The sequence below is a fragment of the Wyeomyia smithii genome, chromosome 3, assembly GCF_029784165.1.
Source record: "Wyeomyia smithii strain HCP4-BCI-WySm-NY-G18 chromosome 3, ASM2978416v1, whole genome shotgun sequence".
NCBI lineage: Eukaryota > Metazoa > Arthropoda > Insecta > Diptera > Culicidae > Wyeomyia > Wyeomyia smithii.
Genome location: NC_073696.1, coordinates 27,061,012 through 27,079,910, shown reverse-complemented (window position 1 = coordinate 27,079,910; position 18,899 = coordinate 27,061,012). Strand labels below are relative to the sequence as shown.

Below are 18,899 nucleotides of genomic sequence, written 5' to 3'. Positions count from 1 at the left end.
TAAACCGCGGAAAGTCATAAAATTCAGTCGCTTTTGTCACTTCCGAGTCTTTCCGCTCGAAGGTGAAAAAGAAACTGATCCCTATTTAGACGTCATCAGTTTAGTTTGTTTTTTGATTTTCTTTTCGCCACTTGGTGGGCGCTAAAACAATTTTATGCTTTCCCAATTATTCGTCCATCGCAGCAAGCAGTGTTTGTGCGACAAAGCATCTTTTGTGTTTTGTTTTCAACAGTGCTTGTGCTGGTGGACATAACAGTGCAGCACAGCACCACTTCAGTTTCGTTGGCGGCGGTATCCAAGGTCATTGTACTTGTGAAGCGTTTAATTTCATCTCATCTTTGTTATCTATCTGTATACAACTTCAACGCTTCATGCTTTGCTGTGCTGAGTAGAAAACGGTATCGATTTCATGGCTTTTTCGATAATCCCAGTTTTCTCTGGGGCTATGAATAATGATGTAGACACGAACTAGATTCTCCAAGATGTGCGAGACGAAACAATTTATGACTAGAAGTTTTCTAACGGTAGGTCAACGTGATGCCAGTGGCAGCGGTGGTGTTTCCGATGCCAAGTTGCTGCCCTTTGCTGGGTGCCAGTATCCAGCTATTGCGAATGCGGTAAGTTTTTACTATCTTAACCCTTAAAGGCGCGCGACGTTAAAAAATCATCTGAAAACATAAAATTTATGTTTAACAGGTTTACTGCCTTAAAACTAACCAAGATGCATAAAAAAATTAAAAGATTTACTTTTTAATGTGCAAATATTACCATGTTGTTTTAAAACAACACTGTGGCTTTATCGCAGAATAAAGTCTAAACAATTACTTTTGTTAACAGTAACTTTAAACTTGACCTTTTGTTAGTATAATTACTGATAATTCAGACATTTTCACCAACCACTAACCTTATTTTAAAATTTATTTTCAAAGACAGTCACCACCAGTCGGGAATCTCGCCATGTTTTTTTCGTTTCCGAGATTTTGACAGCAAAAATAAAAACAAAACATTCAAATACAGTACTTCCAGCTGTTAAGTTTTCTTCGTTAGAGTCTAGAGAGCTGTTCTAATGAATTATATTACTGAAAAATACTAAAATACGTATATTTTAAAACGTTTTTAGTAGTGTTGTTTTAAAACAACATTGCGCATTTAAGGGTTAACCACTTCATTGTTTTGTCTGATTTTTCGATGTTATAAATGTTGATTTTTTCTAATAAATGTCATGCGTAAAAAGATTTACATCACCAACAAGCGAAAGACAGAGATGTAAGCACGGATGGGCAAATGAGTGTAATCTTCCATCACATAAAAAAAAAACAACAACAATGCAGGACGGAACGTAGCTTCTGTATCCTATATATCTTAGACCGGTGGGTTCTGCTCTAGCGATCGGCAGGGGCTAGAGACCCCGTGGTTTAATGTGTTCAACAAATTGCTTCTGTCGGCAAGCAGAGAGCGGTCGGTCCAGGGTCGCCCCCGATAGGCTATCCGCTGTCGATTCCCACGTCGATCGCTTGGTAAGCGAACCGACTCGGCTGCGGGACAGACTTGATTGGATTGGAAGCCAATCCTCCCTCGAAGGGTTAGCCCCACTCGATTTGTTTCCATTCGCTTTTAACAAATAGCCGGTGGCTTTAATGAAGAAATCTTTCGATTTTATTTATTATAGGTAAAAGTCTTCGCCGGGCTGATATTTAATACGATCAGTTTTATTTTCATCGAAGCTTAGCTTGACGTAGAATTATAAGATCGATGGATTAGAATCGATTAGCATCGCTGTTGTGGATTACATCCACTACATCGTAGGCTACGCATAATCGAAAGTTTGTGATATGTAGACCACCTTTTTGACATATCTCCCCACGTCAGTTTTAAATCTATATGTATTTTATCAAAAAAATATATCTGAAGCTTAATAGATTTACTACATTATCGAAAGCCAAGATTAGAATTGATGGAGAAACAATGAGATGGCCCGAGGCTTTGATATATCAAGTTTCACTTTCTTCAGCGGTAAAAATTCGATGAGAAACTTTAATTAAAATTAGGGGTTTCCCCAAATTGTTAGAAATTAATTAAAAAAAGCTGAATACAGTCTAATGTCTTAAGAATCCTAAATAAGACGTTTTTGAAGTAAATAAAAATGAAATTTGAGTCGGCGAGAGCAACTAATAAATCTCAGTTATTCCAGTCAGAGCTAGAATATTGCTTGCGAGTCATTACTGGCAGCCACACCAATCTTAAGACGGTTAAAGAAAATGATGATGAAGTTTTCATTTCAAAGGAAGTGCCCGACACGGCGACGCTTCCAAACGTTCTACAGAGATGGAAATAATAAAAAGTACTGTTAGTTTCATAAAATGATAATAAAAATAATGATAATAAAAACAATCAACGTAATAATAACTGAGAAAGTCAGAAAAAATAGTAATAGTAACATAATAAAAAATATAAAAATAAAAAACATAATAAAAATCATAATGATATACGGTGATGTTTTATTGAACAACATCCGCCTCTTTTTATTGCAAAACTATTTGCACCGCTAATGACAACTTTTGGAATTTCGTAATTGTCGTACTAAATGGATCGATGGGTCTCAGAATGACATAATTTTTCTCCCCGTGTAAGGAATGTGGTAAAACAATCGTAAACCTTATTACCAGAGTGAAGAAAAATCGCAATACAAATTGATGAAATAAAACATTGTTTCTGGCCCCCGTCCGTCGAGATTTTTAGTAATCTCTCTATTCCTTGTCGCATGATGGGTTTTTGTTCAGATCTTAAGCTCTTCGTTTCTCGGCGGAATCGAAGCAAGCGTGGGCACGAGTAGACGTCTTTTTGTTTTTCGCGCTCGCGTTTTTTAGGAAAAAATAAATTCAGGAAGACAGTGACTAAATATCGACAATGTACAGAATAATTTATTTAGTCATTTATATTGTGAGTGCCAAATGTGAATTTATATCGAAGAAATCCAAATTTGTTGTGAAAATAAGCCAGGAAAATTTCGACTGCTCTGACCATGTGGAGGAAAAAAGATTGTGGAAAACCTAAATTAATCCACCTAGCGGTTTCTCATTCAAACTTATTATTTGTAAAAATAGATTTACATGAATGCTTAAATCCAATAAAGGTATATTCACTCTTTGGGTTCTAAAATATTGATGTTGTAATTAAAGTATAAAATATGAAATTTGACGTAATGTTAGTGTTTAAGAAATAGCGAATTGAAATAAATGACTCTTAATTTCGAATAATTCAATCACGAGCGATACCGTTCAGATAGTACGATACCACATTAAAATCATGTTGAGGCCATATATATTGATCAAAGCAGGTATAGTGTTTAATAGTCTTTGAATTTCCTTTCTTTCCAAAACTTTTGAACAGCATATAAAATTGTTATGAAGTTTGTTATTTGTAAGTTTGAGAGATGACTCGTTTGTATGACACTAAATATGTTCAAATAAGTCGTATAATACTTGAGATAATACTTGAGATAGTAGACTTTCGTTGTTTTACAAATTAAAACATAACGGTTGCTTAAGTTTGATTACAATAAAATGAAAAGGGAACGTATAGAGCAGCCAAACTTTGAAACCACGTGTTCAATCATAATTCATCAGTTAACCCTTAACTAGCCCGTTCATCTGATATCAATATTGTTCAAATCGGTTGTGTAGTTTCAAAGATAATTAAGTTTCGTGATTTTCACATTTCGATACATTACAGACGAAGTTACAGTCCGATTACAGTAAAATTCAATAGGGTCTTCTGAGGCAGCTAGACTTATTGATTGACACTAATTTTGTGGAAATCTGGTCAGCCATCTCTGAGAAAAGTGAGTGAGTCCAAGTAGTCTTCGGAATATGTTTCTTTTCATAGCTGGATTTCATGTCCCTTAAGCTGGAAGTACAAAGTCAGCAGAACAAAGAGTTAATAGCATGAAAATTTAGTGCTCATTCGATGCTCATTTAATGCCATATCGCCGAATTTAATGCTCCATCATTTCTTTGAAAAATGCATTTGTTTGCTAGCTTAAGAAAATAGCTAGCAGACAATATACGAAAATAGCATTTTCAGTCACAAAACGGTTCTATAACGGTCAAAATAACTTAATGCTCATTTAATGCTCTTGAAAAAACTTGATTTTCATGATAATTTTATTGATTTTGTATAAATTTCTCAATAATATTATAATAATATGATAATACATAAATAGCTTCAATTTTTTCAAACATTCTCCTCTGAAAAAAATCAGAATCCTTTTGATACGATTAGATACCAATTAAATGCTCCCATATGCGAGCAGTTTCAATAACTTAGGTCCATTTTTCATTAAATATATTTTTTTCAAAAATATCGTTCTGCAAGCTTAAGAAAAAAGTTAGCAGAACATTGGCCAGAAACAGCATTTTTAAGCAATAAACTGTTGTAGAATGGTCATAATAATTTCATGCTCATTAAATGCTCTTGAAAAAACCTGATTTTCATGATCATTTTATTGATGTTGCATTAATTTTTCAATAATATTATAATAATATGATAATACATGAATAGCTTCAATTTTTTCAAACATTTTCCTCTGAGAACAATCAGAATCCTTTTGATACGATTAGATACCAAATAAATGCTCCCATTTACGAGAAGTTTCAATAACTTAAATAATCAAATTAAAATTAAAATTAAATTTAAAAAATGTAATTTAATTTATTGAGATTTGTTTGCTGTCTCAATTAGGATTTATCATTCGTAGGGAGTTAAACCTACTTATCAAAAAAAAAAAAAAAAAAAAATAGAATATAAACTGACAACTAACTCAATTCAAAACTTATTGACTAAAAAGAGAGCTCATCGTAGCAATTGTGGATTGTCGAAAATTGTAAATAATTTTATTTGACATAGCTTCATGTTTCTACACCAGTAAGTCTATGTTATTCGAGTGTACCAAACCATGACGCTTCAAAATCATTTTCAGAATTTTATTCCGAACCTGTTATCTGTGCAAAAGAGTAAAAAAAAATGGGCGGTACAGCGGTACAGCTTGGAGAATTTCGTTTTGATTGGGAAATTGAACTTTGTTTACCTTGCCGTGCCTTAACAATTGCTAGACGGACAGGGCATTAATAAAAATTTGACATATGGTTGCTGTTACAATTCGCACAGCGAAAATTTTTACTCTCTTTCACAGGACATATAGCTTTTTTGTGAGAAGAGTCTCCACAAATGAGGCATTTTTGATCCAAGTTACAGATTTTTAAACCATGGCCATAACGTTGGCAAATTCGCAATTGGGCTTTTCTCCTCCCCCAAACTTTCTATATAACTCCCACTTTACCTGAACATTATGGATGGCATGTGGTTTGTCAAAAAATTTCAAATTGTTAACCTCAGTGCGGTTAGCAAAACAAAGCCTGGGTGCTACATTCCGATTCGGAAATTGACATTTTGTTTGCTATACAAAGACTTCGCAACCGACTGTTTTAGTGTTGCGGGGCTAGCGCTACGATCCTACAGACACTAACAGTCTCTCCCAAACCGAGACTCAAACATACGACGACTTGCTTGTTAGGCCAGCATCGTACGACGAGACCATCTGGGAGATAAGTCCGGTTAAAATGAATCAAATAATTAACAAGGGAAATTCCAGCTCTCTGACTTTTCTCGCCTCATGATTTTCGTTTCATTAGATATGCCAATTAATTCTGTTGGGGTAAGTTTGATGATCGGTGGTTGAGCGGTGATGATGATCTCATCAACGGTTTGATCGTTGGTGAGACCTTTCAAGGCAACCTCGACCGGCTTGGCGTTCTTGATGTCATAGGTTAAAAATTTGTATATCTTATCAGTTTAATACCGAACAAGACGATTATAGCCTTTAATTGACTCAGCTAATAAGCATTCGCCGCTAATAAGCATAAACAGTTGATGAAACAAGTGACCAAATAGTACCCAACAAATCGAAAAAAGGGACCAACAGTTGTTAGAAAATAGCCAGAGAAGTTATTGTTATTGAAAAGGATACGGAATAAGGGATTGGGCGATCTACAGGGAAAGATCAATCTTCAGGATCGATTCAGCTGAGCGGTCCCAGATCGATCCATCTAAAAAATCGGAGCTGCAGGATCTATCTCTGTTGAATCGATCTTTCGAAGCATTTTTTTTGAGCGCTGTGAAATTCACTGAACCAAGCGCCATTTTTTTAATTGAGTTAAGTATTAACACCAGTGTACGTGAGAATGAATAATCTATCATTCATGAAGAACAGAAGAAAGTATTCAATTGGTATCTAATCGTATTAAAAGGATTCTGATTGTTTTCAGAGGGAAATGTTTGAAAAAATTAAAGCTATTCATATATTATCATATTTTTGAAAAATTTATACAAAATCAATAAAATTATCATGAAAATCATGTTTTTTCAAGAGCATTTAATGAGCATTAAATTATTATGACCATTCTACAACAGTTTATTGCTTAAAAATGCTGTTTCTGGCCAATGTTCTGCTAACTTTTTTCTTAAGCTAGCAGAACAATGTTTTTGAAAAAAATATATTTAATGAAAAATGCACCTAAGTTATTGAAACTGCTCGCATATGGGAGCATTTATCAAAAGGATTCTGATTTTTTTCAGAGAAAAATGTTTTAAAAAAAATGAAGCTATTCATGTATTATCATATTATTATAATATTATTGAAAAATTTATGCAACATCAATGAAATTATCATGAAAATCAGATTTTTTCAAGAGCATTTAATGAGCATAAAATTATTTTGACCATTCTGCAACAGTTAATTGCTTAAAATGCTGTTTCTGGCCAATGTTCTGCTAACTTTTTTCTTAAGCTAGCAAACAAATGCATTTTTCAAAAAAAAGATGGAGCATTGAATTCGGCGATATGGCATTAAATGAGCATCGAATGAGAACTAAATTTTCATGCTATTAACTCTTTGTTCTGCTGACTTTGTACTTCCAGCTTAAGGGACATCTGGATTTCACATTTTCAAACATAACAGGCAAAGTAATAATCCGTTTGCAAAAAAATCAATAGGGTCTTATGGGGCAACAAGACCTTCCATATCACACTTATTTTAAGAAAATCGGTCCAGCCATCTCTGAGAAATATGAGTGAGATTAAATAGTCTTCAGAAAACGTTTCTTTCCATAACTTCTGAACCACATGTTCAATCTTCATAAAATTAAAACGTTAAATGTTTTTTAGGTAGCACGTTCATTTGAAATTAATTTTGCTCAAATCGGTTGTGTAGTTTCTTAGATATTGATGTTTCGTGATTTTTGCATTTTGATACATAACTTCCAGAAATCAGATTACAATGAAATTCAATAGGGTCTTATAGAGCAACTAGACCTTTCATTTGCAGTTAATTTCATTGAAATTGGTTCAGCCATCTCTGAGAAAATCGAGTGAGATTGGGAGAGCGTTACACACACACATACACACACACATACACATGCAAAAAATGCTCAGCTCGTCGAACTGAGTCGAGTGGTATACGACATTCGGCCCTTTTGAGCACTTTTATACCTTTAGTTTTTGCAGTGATTACTATACCTTTCTAGGAGAAAAGCAAAAAGTGAAATGATAGAAATGACTTTTTATTTCAACTTCAATCCCGAGCAATTGAAATAGTACAATATCAAATTTAACAAACATATTTTGATCGTAGCTATAGTTTTAAACAATCTGCGGGTTACGTTTCTTTCTATATCTTTCAAACCACATGTTTAAACATTATGAAATTCATTGTTTAAGGGTTCAAAAGCCCATTAATTTGATTTCAACTATGTTCATAGCTTCGAGCGATTTTCACATTCTGACGCAGCGCCAAAACTAAAAGTTTGATTACAGTGAAATTCAATAGCAACCTAAGCGGCAAATAGACCCTTCATTTGACACTAAGATAGAAAGAATCGGTCAGACCATCTCTGAGAAAAGTGAGTGCGAAAAAAGGTGCACATACACACGTACACACCCACACACAAACATATGCACCTATACATGCATATATGCAGAAAATGCTCGATTCGTCGAACTGAGTCGAGTAGTATATGACATTTGGCCATTTGCATCACTTTTCTACCTTTTAATTAGCCAGTGATCGTTAGGAGAAAGTCAATATGTTTACTGTCATTATGTTATCTCACATTTTTATGAACAACGGACAAAGTTACAATCCGATAGCAATGTAATTCAATAGCGACCTATCGGGCAACTAGACCTTTCTTTTGACACTAATTATGTGAAAATCGGTTCAGCCATCTCTGAGAAAAATGAGTGAGTTTTAACAATCTCAGGATAACTTTTCTTCACATAACTTTTGAAATGTTCAATCATTACGAAATTCAAAAGTTAAGGATTCTGGAGACAGACCGATCATTTGAAACCAGTTCTATTGAAATCGGTCATGTGGTTTCTGAGATATTGATGTTTCGTGATTTTTACATTTTGATACATGACCTCTAAACTAAAAATCCGATTACAATGAAATTCAATAGCAACCTATGGCGCAACTAGACCTTTCATTTGCAATTAATTTTATGAAAATCGGTTCAGCCATCTCTGAGAAAAGTGAGTGAGAAAAAAAGTTGCACATACACACACATACACACATACATACATACATACAGAAAATGCTCAGTTCGTCGAAAGGGGTCGCGTGGTATATGACATTCGGCCATTGGAACCACTTTTATATCTTTGGTTTTTCCAGTGATTGCTATAGCTTTCTAGGAGAAAGACAAAAAGGTTTCGGATTGATGTTCGAGTTAAGACCCTAGGGGTAAATTAGGTTTCAAGGGAAAGCTAAGTATTCTTGCCTTAATTGTTTTTGTTCTCGCATATACTGGTAGTCGTTTTCATAAAGTTTTTGAGTCAACAAGTATGCAATTGTTATTCATCGCCGAATCAAACATCGTACTCTTCCCCATCTTGAGACGAAAGTTATTAAAACTTTGGGAATTGAAGTTCAAACTGAACTTGGGATTTTATTTATTGCCGCAGCATATTTACCATTTCAATGCACACGCGAGCACAAAGATTATTTTAAAGGTGATTTACAAAAACTCACCAGAAATCGTTCGAAATTTTTTATAATCGGCGATTTTAACGCTAAACATCGTTCATGGAATAATTCTCAAAGTAATTCCAATGGCAAAATTTTATTCAATGATTGTTCTTCAGGATACTATTCTATTTTGTCTCCGAACAGTCCTACATGCTTTTCTTCTGTAAGAAACCCTTCAACAATTGATTTGGTGCTGACAGATCAAAGTCATGTATGTAGTGATTTGATCACTCATGCTGACTTTGTTTCTGACCATCTTCCAATAACTTTTCTTTATCACATGAATCAGTTTTTAATTATAACAAGGCTAATTGGGAAAGATACAAAACTCATATTGAGAGAAATTTCAATAATGAGCTTGATTTGCAAAACGAAGTGAATATTGATTCCGCTTTGGAAGCATTAAAATGTGCAATTGTTGATGCCAGGAATTATTCTGTTCCAAAGGCTCAAATGAAATTTGATTCACGAATAATTGACGAAATTCTTCAACTTCTAATTCGTTTGAAAAATGTCCGTAGACGTCAATATCAACGTTCTCGTGACCCTGTTTTTAAAACTATTCATAAAGATTTACAGAAAGAGATAAAAACATAGAATTACTCTTCTGAGAAATCAAAATTTTGAGACTAAAGTTGAAAAATTGAAACCATATTCAAAACCATTTTGGAAGCTGTCGAAGATTCTTAAGAAACCTTCAAAGCCTATTTCAAATTTGAAAGATGGTGAACGTTTTCTTGTATCCAATGAACAAAAAGCTCGAAGACTTGCTCAGCAGTTTGAGAGTGTTCATAACTCAAATTTGAATTTTGTGAGTCTAATTGAAAATGAAGTCACACGTCAATTTGATTTAATTTCTTCCCAGAATTTTTTACCTGCAGAAATAATTGAAACTAACTTGAATGAGATTAAATCAATTATTAAAAATTTCAAAAATATGAAAGCACCTGGTGACGATGGAATCTTTAATATACTAATCAAACATCTCCCTGAGAGCACAATGGAATTTTTAGTGAAAATTTTCAATTGCTGCTTCAAAGCTGCATATTTTCCCAAATTATGGAAAAATGCAAAAATTACTCCAATTTCAAAACCGGATAAGAACCCAGCTGAAGTTTCAAGTTATCGACCAATCAGTTTGCTTTCTTCAATAAGAAAACTGTTTGAGAGAATTATTCTTAACAGAATGATGTCACACATCAACGAAAACTCAATTTTTGCAAATGAACAGTTTGGATTTCGCCATGGGCATTCCACAACTCATCAATTGCTCAGAGTTACTAATATGATACGAGCTAACAAATCTGAAGGTTATTCCACTGGAGCTGCTCTTTTAGACATAGAAAAAGCATTCGACAGTGTTTGGCATAAAGGTTTGATTGCGAAATTGCAAACTTTTTATTTTCCAATTTTCCTTATCAAAATTTTAAAAAATTATCTTACTGATCGAACTCTGCAGGTTGTCTATCAGAATTCAAAATCTGATAGTTTTCCTGTCAGCGCAGGTGTACCTCAAGGTTCAGTCTTGGGTCCAGTCCTGTACAACATATTCACTTTAGATCTTCCTGATTTGCCTCCAGGATGCACAAAGTCATTGTTCTGCGATGACACAAGCATTTTCGTAAAAGGAAAAAGTCTTCGTGTCATATGCAGTCGATTGCAGAAAAGTTTAGATATTTTTTCTTCCTACTTGCAAAAGTGGAAAATCTCTCCCAATGCTTCTAAAACTCACACGATAATTTTTCCGCATAAGCCCTAGGCTTATCAAGCCAAACAATAATCACGTTGTCAAGATGAATGAAGTTATTTTAAGTTGGTCCGACAAGGTTAAGTACTTGGGACTAATTTATGATAAAAAACTTATTTTCAAAGAGCACATTGAGAGTATACAAGCCAAGTGCATCAAATATACGAGATGTTTATATCCTCTCATTAACAGGAATTCTAAACTTTGTTTAAAGAACAAACTTTTGATTTACAAACAAATTTTTAGACCAGCAATGCTTTATGCTGTACCGATCTGGTCAAGTTGCTGTTCAACAAGGAAGAAAACGCTCCAAAGGATTCAGAATAAAATTCTGTTGATTTTGAAGCGTCCTCCTTGGATTGGTACACTCGTATTACATAGACTTACTGGTGTTAAACCATTAGAAGCTATGTCAAATAAAATTATTAACAATTTTCGACAAAAATCGTTGCAATCCTCAATTGCTACAATAAGCTCTCTTTATAGCCAATAAGTTAGCAATTAAGTTAGTTGTAAGTTTACTTCCCCTTTTCTGACAAGTAGGTTTAAATCCCTACGAATGATAAGTCCTAATTGCGAAAGCAAACAAAGCATAACAATTAAAATTACGAATTTCTAACAGTGCTGAGAAGTCACCATTTGTGATTGGACACACATACTCATTATTTACTAATATTTATCATAAATACTTAAGCTACTAACAATTCTCCCCTTGATATATATATAAAAAAAGCGTCAACAAGTAGAGGAACTGTGTATGAAATGTCCAGCCGCTCAGTGGTCGGAGGCTGAAAAAAAACTGAATTTTTATGTCAGTATTTTTGATGATCCGGCATTCCTTACACTCTTAACATCCTTTTCGATTTTTAGCAGCACTTTGAATGTTGCTGTGACAGTTTTGCCTTTTCAATAACAAGAAACATTACCTCAATTAAATTTTCCGGATATATGGAAATTGTAATCCTAGTTTTTGACTTTTGGTGCCTGTAAAACAACCTTAAATGGCCGAATATCACCAATTACGAGTGTTTCTATAAGGGCGGAAGGTTTCGATGTATGTGGACAATTATTCCGTTGAAGAGTAGCTGCAGGCCATCGAAATGAATTTTTTACCCCCCACATTTTTCATTGCATCGGTAAGGCATCCCGTAGATTAGAGATAGTAAAAAGGCCTTATAATATGGCCGTAAGATACTATGACTTTAAATCCTCCTTCAATCCAATTGTTTCACAAGCATCTCCAAATAATCTACTAGAGCAGCGGTTCTCAACCTGGGGTACGCGTATCCCTGGGGGTACTCGAAAGCCTTCAGGGGGTACGCGAATGAAAAATCAGTAATGGCGGACAAAGCAATTATTCTCTATAATACTTCATTTGTTGGCCAATCTAGCCCCCAAAACATGACTGTAGCAATAAAACAAGCTACAGTTTAAATTGGAACCTTAACTAAACTACCACAACATGATCTACCATTACTCTTTCCCACTCTGCAAGAACATTCCAAGCCAGGGGGTACAATTGATATGAAAAATATCGCCAAGGGATACGCGTACTAAAAAAGGTTGAGAACCGCTGTACTAGAGGTTGATCCTTAGAGCACCAATAATCCTGAGAACCCTAATTATCGACTACACAGACCAGCCAACGCCCCGTGAAATCTTCAGCGTGCTGCATTCTACTACAATCTGTCTGTTAATTATAGTGCGGGTAGATCTGTCACTATTGAATCAATGAGCGTTGTTCGTCCTCATTGCAAGGTATTGAAGTTCACAAGTGAAACACCGCACATCATAATGCGAGTGGAAAAGTTAAGTTATTGGCATTGAATCCTCCCCCAGAGCCTTTGAGCTCATTGTCATTTGGAACAAGAAGAGACTCGTTATTATAGTTGTTTCCAAATGACTTCGTTCGGGGCAACGCACATAACAAGAGACAATTTTTGAACTACAGAAAATTCCGGGAAAAATTTTAAATTGAGAGAATCTGCTGGATTGATGTTTGCATTACAGATTCAAGGTCAAATTTATCATAAAGCGGGTTCATAGTTGCCAACGACGGATGCAAATCATCAATTTCTCTAAACTTATTTTATGAGAGATTCAAACCAAGAAGCTCAACAAAGATGCACTCATTATTCCACCACGAAACGGGAATTGTCCAGCAGTTGCAAGCGTTCCTTCATGTGTCTGATGAATTGATTCAAATGTTTAAAACCGCTCTAGATCGAATGCCATCTGACAACCATAAGATTGTGATTCGAGCTGTCAAAACTACACCTGGTTAGCATGCCCGTCGTGTCAGTGCACCGACAAACGACGAAGTGATCATAGTTGTTGTTGGAGAACATTTGCTATTACGGTACATTGTCTTACATCGCAAAAGCAATACAGTCATACCTCGATATAAGGCAACCTCGATATAACGTAACTCGATATAACGTAACTTTTACCTCGATATAACGTAACTTTTTTCAATTTCCCAAAATTAAAGTACAACAATTATTCTTGGGGTGTATAATGTTCCAAATAAATGTTTTAAGTAAGTTTTGAAACCAATAAGTGTCGTAAAATGGGGTAAAATTTACATTAATTTTTTCAATGTTTTGTGACTGGTTATGTTGGTCTACGAAAATTGTCTTAAAAAGACATAAGACAAGTTTATATATACTTTTAAGTGAAGGGAAATAAGTTTTAGTGCACTTTTGAGTAACCATAAAGAATTTTGCATCAATAAAAAAATAATTTTTTTCGTGCTTCGATATAACGTAACTCGATATAACGTAACGAAAATAAAAATAAAGTTGCCTTATATCGAGGTATGACTGTAATTTGCAGCAAGTGTCGGAAACGCATCGGTCTTACGATGCCTTGCAGTATTCGCTGTTATTTTGGCAGAGTGAAGATGGATATCACAATCTCAATGAATCACCCATTAAATGGTGAGTGACATGCAAGATTCATCGCATTTACATATTTTGGGTTATAGTTGCGGAAACGGACAAAAAAGTCAGCTCGATGAACTTTTATACTTATCGAATGATGGTTCGCGAAAATGACCACAACTACCTTCTGAAATGTCGCAAGCTGTTACTCCATTATGCTGTCGATATGTACGTAAAAATCGAAACTGAACGATTGGCATTCATCAAATGCAATCAAAAAAGCTGCGCTCTGAGGAGTACATTTATCTTCCAGATGCGAGCAACATAGATGGCAATGATAGCAATATTGGACAACTGACGATTCTACCAGAATCGTACATTGGAAGTCCACGCCACATGCATGAATATACTCAAGATGCAATGACCGCCCAGATTCGTTCACAACTTTCACATGCAATCCAAGATGGGAGGAAATAAAAGCCTTATTATTTCCCGTCGATCGCCAATAGATCATCGCGACATAACAACAAGAGTTTTCAAAAAAAAAAAAGTTGAAATCACTTATGAATCACTTGTGAAAAGTGGCGTATTTGGAGAGACATGTTGTTAGATGTACTCCGTTGAGTGGTAGAAACGAGGATTACCGCATGCCCACATTCTGATTCTGTTGGTTAATAAAATAAGACTAGATGAAATTGATGAGGTAATTTCTGCTGAAATTCCCGATGAAGCGACTGACCGAAGGTTGTATGCAGTGGTGAGAAAGAATATGATTCACGGTCCATATGTAGCAATAAACCCCAACTCAACATGCATGATCGATGAGAAATGTTCAAAGCGATAGAGCATTGATTCTAAAAACTGTCACTGGGAATGATGGGTACCCGTTGTCTCGTCGTCGATCGATTGAGGACAATGGTAAATCTGCAACTATTGCAGGTATGGTCAGGATCTTGAAGTTGACAACCGTTGGATCCTACCCTATTCGCCATTATTCTCGAAGACGTACAAAGCTCACATTAATGTGGAGTATTGCAACTCCGTCAAGTCCATCAAACACATCCCGATCGTCTGATGCATGACGGATTCAATCAAGAGTTGCAGTATGAACAAAAATACAAACGATTGATTGAAAAAGTTTGCAGTAATGTTTACAATTCAATCATGACAGTTGTCGATAGTGGAAATGGGAGAATGTATTTCATTGATGCACCAGGAGGAAAAACCTTTCTGATAAATTTTTCGTATGGCTACGATAAGGTCGTGAGGCCATTGCCTTGGCACTGGCGCTTTTAGCAATCGCAGCCACATTGTTGGATGGCGGACGAGATTAGTGTAGAAGACAAAACTATCTGAGCGGAGCCGGGAAAAAATGGTTAAAAAATTAGTTCTACAGGGGTATAAAGTAATGAAACTCGAGAACTAGTTGAGAACAGTTCAACGGGATCCCAAACAGATAGTAGTCAATCAGAAAACACTAAAAGACCGAGATCACTCGAACACTAGTGAGGATGATCCTATTCCGAAAAATTAAATAAAATACCAACGCTCTACTGCTAGCCGTTTTTCGGTAAATACAAGGTTGAAGGAACTACCCTAGAAACGAACTCTTCACAACAAATATAGAACTGATAGAGCAGTTCATCCTCGAAAAGGTTATGTAACAGAGGAGTGAAAAAATTAAACCGAAATTTGTAAACCTGAATTTTAAGTTGGGCGTTACGATTATTTGATGTCAGGACAAATATACAACTGACCAGCTTGAAATAAACACACCGACTCTAAAACCTTGAAAAATAGCTGAACTGATGGTGGTGGATGAGAGAAAACATCCCGAAACCGGAAATTATATCCGTACTTTTTCCAAAAAGTGCGGTAAATGGTAACAGAACGATTCGAATGGTAACGAACGAGAAGAATCCTCAAGCGGAATACAATTAAAGAACACGCTCAGCTAGTACTGTCAGTGGACAACGTTTCTATGCGTTAAATTACTGATTGGGGACTAAAGCTGGACTTCAAGTTTGGACAAATCTTCGCCAAGAAGGTCAACCACTGGCGTAGAAAGGAAGTGCTCAAACGCCGAATGAGAACAGCATCCGCAAAGGAATCGAGGCAAAATCGAGGAGAAACTAGACTCGATAAACGTGACCCTAATACAAGAGCTATGGGGCAATAAGAATAAAATACTTGTGATCCCCTTTAATACCGGTAGCCTGATCTTTGACGATGCGCAGCCTCTAACTAGAGCAGCCATTCTGGTAAGTGCTTTGACTAATGTCACTCAAATTACAGAATTTATCAACAAACACTTAGCGACCATACAAATAAAAGTTCCTACGGGTAGAGGAAGAGCCGAGCTCATCATCGCCTCGGTGTATTTTCCTGGTGTAAGCCCCTACTACGGATGTAAAGGAACTCATCAACTTCTGCAAACAACAACGAACAGTTCGTACTAGGATGTGATGCGAACTCTCATCACACAGTTTGGGGTAGTACAAATATAAACAAAAAGATGAGTGTCTCCTAGAATATATACAAAAACAACATATCAACCACTGACGCGCTACACATGTTGGTGGGAAATATCGACAAATCCATCCATGCCAAGAACATTTCCCTGGCAGCTTACCTGTATATTGAGGGAGCATATGATAATACGTTTCACAACTCAATGCAAATAGTCATGTAAAGTCATGGCATGGGGAGCTGCGTAGCCGCAAGGTTACAGAGTCCGCTCTGTCAAGCGGATGGTCGTGGGTTCGAATCTTAGTAGAATCAGGCCATTCGATGTAAAAAAGGACTTTAAGAATGAGTTTATTCTCAGGCTCCCCACCACTTACCCTTCCTTTACGCTGAATTCTATAGTACCTTTGCGTGACTTCCTCTTAACAAAAAATAAGTCCCTCTTATCAATAAAACTGGCCAGAAGGACGCATGACGAAACTTCTCCAGGGAATTATAATTGGCGATATTTGGCAGGAGGAAGGAGGCTCGGTATAGAAGAACAGTAAGCGTGTAAAACTAGGGGAAGTACATTACACACAAGCACTGATCAAAAATAATAATAAGCATGCCACTTCTCAATAGCGGTATTGCTAAAAATAGAAGTGCGGGATACAGCAGACACCCGGGCATATCTCACAAAAGATCAACGATTCTGGTCGCAGTGAGGAAGTCCATACAGGAAAAAAAAAGTCATGGCATAGATAGAAACACAATAAAGTGGACTCAAAAATGGAAAAACTACTAAAGAATGCCTTTTAGGCGGTATATTATCACTCTTGTTGTGGTCATTAATCGTTGCAGACGACGTAGTGATTTCAGTTAGAGGGAATCATGACTGCGTTATTTCTAATAAAATGCAAACTGCACTAAATCTTACAACTCAATGGTGCAGGCGAGAGGGGTATGGGCGGGGGTCTAGCGTGGTTGGTAACGTCTCCGCCAACCACGCTCGACGCCTGGGTTCGAATCCCAACGCCGACATAGGTGTCGATGGTTGTGGGGTTGCGTGATCCACTCACAACCAACTCAACTGGTCTAGATTCAATCCTAGCCGACACCGGGAGATTTTCTGAGGCGAAAAATCTCTGGGATCACGCCTTCCATCGTATGAGGAAGTAAAGCCGTTGAAGCCCGTCCGTTAATGAACGGGTCGTGAGTTAGGGTCCTGGGTGGAGTCGCCTCCCTGGGCGTCGGTGATTGGCACAACAACAGTGGCGGAACTTGACCGACGGAAAATAAGCGAGAAAAAAAATGGTGCAGGCGAGAGGGGTTGAGTGTAAATCCCTCCAAAAAAACTACTGTTCCTTTTACTCGCGAAAAGAAATACATTATTTCTAAACTGCGGCTCGAAGGCACGCTATATATAATGTTTTCCACTGAAGCCAAATATTTGGGAATCATACTTGACCAGAAACTAAACTGAAACACTCAAATTGAACAAACAATCCCAAAACCACTGAAACATCCACTCAAGCTAAACCAGGAAAAATCCAAAGATTGGTCTGTGCATCGATTTGTGGAGCAATGAGAAGTACTCCATCAAAAGCCTTAGATGCAATACTTCATCTTCTTCCACTTCATCAGGTGATTCAACTTGAAGCCGAAAAAAGTGCTCTAATGCTAAATCGACAGCCTAATCTAATAGAAGGAGATCTAACAGGCCACTAATAATTTAACAAAAATTAATGAGGATTGGATGGAAATGAAACCAAACTTCGAAATTGCTTGCAGAATATTAGAGATAGAACGATACAGTTGGCAACAAGGTGGACCCACATTTCGGGACGGCTCACTTCCGCGGATGCGAGATTCACAGGGCCAGGAAATTATAAATATTTTCCCACGGGATATAAGCCAACATGTCTGAAAAAAATTACCGACACGCAAATGCTTGTATTTTCTGTGATATTCAGACAGCACTTAGTGCTGAATTCTCCTTTTTGCCACTCTAAACTAGTGTGGGAATGCATCCTGTCGCTCCGACAGTTAGCTATGAAAAACAAAGTTAATTTATACTGGGTTTCTGGTCACTGTGAAATCGAAGGGAATGAGAAGGCTGACTCACTAGCCAGACAAGGGTGACAATGACGCCTTTGTAGCATCGAAAGCGAAACATCAGAACACCTACTCTGCGAATGCCGAGTATTAATACAACGCAGATTACGTATCTTCTGTAAGGGACACATAGAACTTATTTGGAGGTAAAGTCCCGGTGAGGTAAAAAACTTCATATGAAGTGCGTTGCCTAACTGGGATAAATGTGCAAGAACATCAACTCGCCAAATAGTGATGAACCTGCTCCTACTCACTTAGATTAAGTTGAGCATAACACAATAGATCAAAAAATGGTCGCAGTGGTTCAGTTTCCTACAAGGGAAAAAAGTACGGCTCAAGCGATTCGAGTTTTAGATTTTTCGTTATTTTTAGCGTTTGTTTTTGTCAGTGCTCTGATCAATCCTTTTTTCTACCGAACACAAAAATATCAGTCATTCAATTTCATCTTATCCGTTTTGTGCAAGACTTCGTACACCATTCGTCTCTCCGAGCTGTCGCGTTCAATTTCGTTTTCCGATTGCAAAATAAAACGAACGGGCATTACGATCATCTCTTTTCCTCTCTAGTGTAGAATCCTCGCAATCCTGTTCGCACTACTTTATGACGATTTTTTTCGCATTTT

General features: G+C 36.5%; 1 protein-coding gene and 1 long non-coding RNA gene across 2 annotated transcripts in view; both read left to right on the top strand.

Annotated features, from left to right (window-relative positions):
• Positions 1-18,899, top strand: part of LOC129730536 (uncharacterized) — a 116,331-nt gene that overhangs the window by 14,919 nt on the left and 82,513 nt on the right. The gene's annotated exons all lie outside the window — the stretch shown is intronic.
• LOC129730537 (uncharacterized) overlaps positions 355-18,899 on the top strand; it is a 54,648-nt gene continuing 36,103 nt past the window's right edge. Inside the window, exon 1 of the long non-coding RNA XR_008728874.1 lies at positions 355-617. This is a non-coding gene — a long non-coding RNA (uncharacterized LOC129730537). The remainder of the gene's footprint in view (positions 618-18,899) is intronic.